Source organism: Mixophyes fleayi, chromosome 9 (genome assembly GCF_038048845.1).
Source record: "Mixophyes fleayi isolate aMixFle1 chromosome 9, aMixFle1.hap1, whole genome shotgun sequence".
In the NCBI taxonomy this organism is placed as follows: Eukaryota; Metazoa; Chordata; class Amphibia; order Anura; family Limnodynastidae; genus Mixophyes; species Mixophyes fleayi.
This window is the reverse complement of record NC_134410.1, coordinates 114,233,542-114,240,868: the sequence shown is the minus strand read 5'-3', so window position 1 is coordinate 114,240,868 and position 7,327 is coordinate 114,233,542. Positions and strand designations below refer to the sequence as shown.

General features: G+C 41.4%; 1 protein-coding gene across 1 annotated transcript in view; it reads right to left on the bottom strand.

The window, feature by feature from the left end:
- Positions 1-7,327, bottom strand: part of PHYHD1 (phytanoyl-CoA dioxygenase domain containing 1) — a 276,211-nt gene that overhangs the window by 260,908 nt on the left and 7,976 nt on the right. The gene's annotated exons all lie outside the window — the stretch shown is intronic.

The window sequence follows — 7,327 nt, the reverse complement described above, 5'->3', positions numbered from 1 at the left end:
GGGTCATTATGGGGCCTCCTTAATTTTAAGACTACTGATTTGGGTGCCAACACTGATACAGATTCCTAGCTCAAAGTATTTATGTTGGTGAAAGCTAGTTACACATTTTTGCAAAACAGGGTAAATGAAATGGCACGTCGGCTCTGATTTGTGTTCTTAACTCATAATACTTTAAGTAGACTCTGTCCAACTAGGTAATTAAAAGGGCATAATTTGTGTCCTGACTTCATTGGGAGTGGGAGTAACCTTGGGCCTGATTCATTAAGGATCTTAACTTAAGAAACTTCTTATTTCAGTCTCCTGGACAAAACCATGTTACAATGCAAGGGGTGCAAATTAGTATTCTGTTTTGCACATAAGTTAAATACTGACTGTTTTTTCATGTAGCACACAAATATCAACTTTAAATTTTAGTGTACAAATAAGCTATCAAGTATTTGTGTGCTACATGAAAAAACAGTCAGTATTTAACTTATGTGCAAAACAGAATACTAATTTGCACCCCTTGCATTGTAACATGGTTTTGTCCAGGAGACTGAAATAAGAAGTTTCTTAAGTTAAGATCCTTAATGAATCAGACCCCTTATTATTTTTGAGCTACCTTACAAGCCATCCTTCTTCCCATAAGGAGCCCTTATATTACCCTTGGGAAGAATCATATATGGACATTATTTACAGGAGTTTATAGATAAACATCACTGTTATATAATTTGACTGGATGTTTGTCCACAAAGTTAGTGAACACTGTCATGTTGGACATCACTGCCTTATATATGAAAGGTACACTAGCTGATAGCTGGCAAAGCATGCTGGGACTTGTAGTTTCACAACACCTGGAGTGTCACAGGTTAGCCATCACTGGTCTAGGGGGTGCTTTAAACAGTGAATGAGAGACTTTAATGCCCCCGCAGTGGCCACCTCTTGAAATGCGCTTCTCCCCCAAAAGCGCGAGATGGAGGCACAATATAGGTGCCATTAAAAGTAAAGAACAAAACCTGAATATTACAGCTCAGAACTGGTGCACAATTCAAGTCCTTTATATTCCCAAAAATGGGCCCTATTCACCCCTTTATCATATTTCAACAATCTCACACCACACACAGAAGTTTTTTACACTGTTTCTGTGCAAACCTCGGCTCTTCCACAAACACAGCCGTTTTACTCCGCAAACCTGTGCTCATTGGCAGAAATCCAGGCGCACGTGAGCAAACTGAGATGCATGCTGGGAACAAAGCTGATTTTGCTCTGTGTGTCGGATGTAAATCTCCTCCATAAAAGAGTCTAGGTAGCTTGTCCAGAGAAGATTATATTGCACTCTGCTCTGTAATACAACACGTATGATGGAGAAGGAACATGACATGTGTTTGTTGAGATTACAGAGCACAGACGTGTTGGCGATACTGATATTCTGAGCTGGACCTTTAACAAGAGATTTGTATTTAAGTTTAAAAGTGAGAGGGGTCATTTTATATGAAAAGTTTGTTGTGTTTCCATTTGACTTTATAGTTATAATCAGGGCCAGGCTAGGCTGGTTATAATAGACCTATTTACTAAGGTTTTATCACCCATAAATAATTTGCACAGCATTTGTTAGAACAGTGAGACAGTCATTCTTATCAGATTGTCAACATCCCTATAAAATATAAACATATATTTTTGGATAGTTGCCAAAATTTAAAAACTATTTTGAGTCATATGCTATTGTGCAATCAGATATATATAATATATATATGGCACGTGGTATACACTATAAAAGCGTGATGTACTTACATGACATATCTGATGACTAAGACCACATAACAGTGTATGTTTTATTCAAAATAACTTCTATTTTTAAAGCAGTTTGTTAAATAAATGATAGAAAATAAGTTACATAGAGACAACTTATATACTAAGGGATCTAGGTACTACAGTAAAGATGGTGGAGAGATTGTAGCTTTTCCACTCTTTCCTCCATATCATACTTGCCAACTCTTCCGGGAATGCCCAGGAGACTCCCGAATTCCGGGTAGGTCTCCCGGACTCCTGGGAGAGCTGGCAATTCTCCCGAATCTGCCCACTTCCTAGTGAAGTGGGCAGATTTGAAGCCTGCCCCCGGTGCTAAAATTATGTCATTACGTCACAGGGGGCGGGACCAAAATGACGCGATTCACGGAGCCTTACCCCCACCTCTTCACCGAGACTCCCGGAGGCCAATCGTTAAAGGTTGGCAACTATGCTCCATATTTGCCTTAGTACATAGATACCAATGTTCCTCTCTGTCGCTGCGGCTCTCTGATGGAGAGAGTACCTGGAGGAGGAGTTTGGGGAGGAGCTACGTGGCAATGAGATTTATCATTACGTGCTCTGCAGTGGCGCACGCAGGGGGTGTTTCTGGGTCTCCAGAAACCCCTCCCCACCGCTAACGTAGTGCACCACATAGCGGCACTGTACTATACAGCTGTATTGTATACAGCACCGCCGCGGACGGGTAACCCCCCCCCTATATTTCTTTTAGCACCCAGTAAATTAAATAGCCAAACCATGGGGCTGTGCGCAGGCAGCTTGCAGAATACAGAACATGAGCCTAATCTGCGGAGGCACCGGTAAATACAGGAGTCGGCCCGAGTTAAAGGTAACAAGCCACGCCCATATACTGTATAACTATAGTGTGTGTCCATGTGCTAGGGAACGTAGATTGTAAGCTCTACTGGGGCAAGGACAGATGTGAATGATTAAATATTCTCTGCTAACCCCCCTTACACCAACACTAAACACTGTTACTAATCTTAGCATTAATAATAGTTTTAAGGAAGTACTTAACAACTTGGCTTTCCGCAAGGCTACGATGCCATCTTTCTTTTTAAACTACTAGAATTTCAGCTGAATCTGTCTTCCTACATTGCAGGGAACATAACTAATTAGATAACAATGTGTAGCATAAATAAATTAGGTAATCATTTCTAGACTGCATTATTTTATGATGGATTACCGAGGTAAAATTAATTTCTGGTGACAATGTATCTTTGATAATGCAAATAGTGACTCCTAAGCCGTTTGCCGAGAGGCGTGATGCACCACTGTATGGATAGATTTTAGGGATTAATGAGAGGTTGACAATCAGGGCTATGCATAATAACGCCTTATTTATTAGTGCCATTAACTGACGATAGCCCAAACTTGTCTCCAGGGACATTATGTCTGCAGACACGCTGACTGATACAAAGTCCAGCCATACGACATTCTTCACCTATGAGAAGCCTGGATCATGGATGCATGCCAGCACCTGATGATGTCAGTGTATGATAAAACTTGTAATTGCAGGATTTTGACCACAGTCATTTTGCAATTGTTTTTAAAACGTTATATAGGCTACCTTAAGTTTTGCCCATTACCCCTTCAGCTTGTCCTCCCTTAACAAGGATCCCTCCAAATGTTCCCATTTTATTCCCCCCTTGAACTGTTTTTAACTTCTCTTTATTTAATAAACGGCCTCTTAGAACAACCATAATGGGGGCACTCTTTACCCCTGTCACTTTGTAAAATGACATAACTCAAAACACTATGTGCTCATCTTAAAGGCGAGAGCTACTGTTGCCCAACCCTCCCTCACGGCCTGAATAGAGCTGGGATAGCGCCGTTTTGGCAGCAGACAGATGATGGCGGACAGAACCGGACCTATAGGTTGAGATTGTTAGGTATGGAGTAAATCTGATTTAATGGTCATGACTCCTGTTGAATCAAGTGTTAGAGAGAAGCATATAGGGCAGTGTTGGCTAACATGTGACACTCCAGGTGTTGTGAAACTACAAGTCCCAGCATGCTTTGCCAATATATACATAGTAGCTTTTTGCTGGAAGGGTATGCTGGGATTTGTAGTTTCACAACACCTGGAGTGTCACAGGTTAGCCAACACTGATATAGGGAGAGAACAGAAGGGGTGAGAGAGAAAGAGTATTGTTAAGGGGCTCATGATGAACAGGAAACGGTAAAACAGAAACTAGTGAGGGGACCACATAGAGAGAAAATTGAAAGGGAACGGAAGGGGTGAGACATAGAAGTATTTGTGAAGGGGCACATTTGGGGGCCTATTTAATATACTCCTAATCCCCCTGAAAATGACCCCCACAAATTTAAGTATCCCCTCTATTAATAACTAAATGAGCGCAGCAGAGCAGATATTGAAGATAGCAGTCCCCATAGGTTTCTGTTAAGGATCGATTCATTTAATCTCCACATGGAGGTAAAAGAATGGAAGGAGATACCCCAGAGATCTGCGCTAATTGGGGCATGATCCGAACAGTCTATGGCAGTGGATCCCAAACTTTTTCAGTTCAAGACACCTTTAGGATCTCCATAATTTTTTCAAGGCAGCCCTAAGCCAAAATAATTACCAAGTAGTCCCCCCCGCCTTGCTTACCACTGGCCCTAGCCGAGGCACCCCTGGGAGCCTAGGTGCACAGTGTGGGAACCACTGGTCTATAGGGTGTATTTGGGCTTTTTGCAATCTCTCAGATAGGTCATGACTGAAAAGGATCATGTCGATTTTAGTGTAGGAGTTATGAACATTGGACTAGAAGGTATATTCTCTGGCCGTAGGTACCTTGACTCTAAAAGGAACTTAAAAAGGTATAAAAGGGCCTTTGTTTTCTGGTAGTCTGAGCTACTAGCGGAAGGGGCCACAGGTACCAATCTAATTTATTACAGGCAGTCATATTAAAGTCCCCAGCCATAATCACTTCTCCCTACCTCATGCCCGAAAGGACAGAATGTACTTTATCAAAAAATTGGTGTTGGTTTTGATTTGGTGCATATAAATTTACAAGAGTACATGAATTATTCAATTTGCCCATAAGTATCAGAAACTGTCTGTCTTTATCTTTGTGGAATGCCAAGTCAAAGGTTACATGAAAGACAATCAGAATTGCCACCCCTCTTCTTTTGCCTGGCATCCTAGGCATGGAAAGCATTTAAATAAGATCTAGATTTCAATTTAGAATGTCAGCCTTGGGTAAAATGTGTTTCTTGCAAGAAAACTAAATGTCCCTTGTGATATTTGAGTGATGTAAATAGGGATGTAAACCGGCCACTTTTGGTGTCTCGTGTTTTGTATTCGGATTTGCTTGAGGTTTTGGGTTTGGATTTGTTTCGCAAAACACCTGAGGAAAGGTTTTGGTTCGGATTAAGGTTTTGGATTCGGATTTATTTTGAAAAAAACATAAAAGTGTTAAAATCAAGTTTTTGGGTTTATTTTCACTCTTACACTATTATTAACCTCAATAACATTCAATAACAATCATTTCCACTAATTCCCAGTCTATTCTGCAGAATCAGTGAACTTTGTAATATTGCAGTACCAATGGACTTATACTGCAGGATTGTTTTTGGATATTTTTTTTTTAATTTCTTTTTTTTTAGAATTAATTTTTTTTTTTATAACTTTTTTTAAAAATTTTCGTTCTGTGCTGTGCTGGGCTGGACTGGGTCCTTCTAAGGGCATTATTATTTCCCCAGCACAGCACGAGATATAGCAGGACAGAGGACCACCTAACACAACCTCCCTCTACCCTGATCAATGCCCGAGTGAAGATGGCTGCGGCTAGCGGGGAATTTATAGGATCCGAGTATCGCGAGATCCGACAGCAGGATTATGACTCAGAGCCTCGGTTTCAGTTTTGCAATTGGGGGGAATACCCGGATCTGTCTCGGATCGGCAACGTTCGGGTGGGCTCGGATTTCAGATATCCGAGCCCGCTCATCTCTAGATGTAAACAGTTTAGATCAGGGGTGTCCAACCTTTTAGCTTCCCTGGGCCACATTGGAAGATGACGAGTTGGTTTGGGCCGCACATAAGATACCCTAACAATAACGATAGCTGATCATCCAAAAAAACCATAGAAAACATAGTTAACATATATATATATATGAGAAAAAAAGTGATATATATATATATATATATCACTTTTTTTTTCAAATCCCCTATACTTACCTTTCAATCGCCCTGTTCAAAAAATCCTCTCTAGTTATTATACTATAATCACTTTTTGTATTGTTTCGATGCAATATCAATAAAGTGCATTTAAGCCAGGTATTGTATATCAGGGTGCCCTGACCAGGCCTGCGGTACATCACTGTAACCCCAAATTGTGACCTGTTTTGCTAATTACACCACTATGTTAGTTAAGGGATAACAACTTATAATGGGCCAAAGAGAATAATATATAATGCCCCATTAGTATTACAAGTAGAAGTATGTAGCAGTGAGATAAGGTCCATGATGCTCCAGGACCAGGTGACTTTTATTCCCTTGTCAGCGTCCCTTGAAATAATAAAAAAAATCCCGCTTAACTTACCTTTTAATCTGCATGTTCTCCTGTCCTCTTCTCTTCTTTTCTCCAATTCTGTGCTGCTGATTGTTCTTCTCGCGCGGGTGACTCCTCTGTGCTGCACTCCGCAATGGATGTTGGGCGTGATGACATCACGCCCGACATTCACTGCGAGCACCACACGGAGGAGGAGACAAGGGAGGGAGCCGGAGTACCAGCTGACGTGACCGCGTGACCACAAGGTAAGTATTTTATTTATTTATTTTTTCCATTAACAGTGCTGCCCCCTTGCCACAACCAAAACTCCTTCTGGGCCACATTTACAGGCGTGCTGGGCCGCGGGTTGGACAACCCTGGTTTAGATAGTTGCTGAGGGTTAGTTAATCCTTCAACATTCTAAAATAGAATTCTAAGAGTCATACTGTTGACTGTGGGAGCTACAAACCTCTCTCTTTACTTAATAATGGCATTAAGCTTTAATCTAAGATTTTAGCCAATTGTTTGAACAGTCCTCCCCGCATTGAGCCGCTATGACCAGGTGGGTTTGTCCCAGGACGAGGATGCGGAGAAAGCCTAGAATCTCTTGGAATTTTATGTTCCAAACTCTATGGACTTTTGGCTTTACAGGTGAATTTTTCCCTGGTATCGCAGCTCTTTAAGCCTCTCTCGTGTCTAGGGCAATAATCAGCAGCTACCTGTCGGATGTTGTCTGAATTTCCATTGGGACTAGACAAGGTTGCCCCTTATCGCCTCCGATTACAGAAAGGGTAGTGGGTAAGTGGAACAGCCTCCCATCAGAGGTGGTAGAGGGTAATACAGTAGAGCAATTTAAACATGCTTGGGATAGACATAAGGATATCCTTACAAAGAATGAAGGACCAAAGGTTTGAGGTTACCATAGGTTAATAAAACAATGGGCAGATAGATGGGCCAAGTGGTTCTTATCTGCCGTCAAATTCTTTGTTTTTGCCCAGGCGATAGAACCACCTGTTGTCATATCAGAAGCTCGGACTCTGTTCATG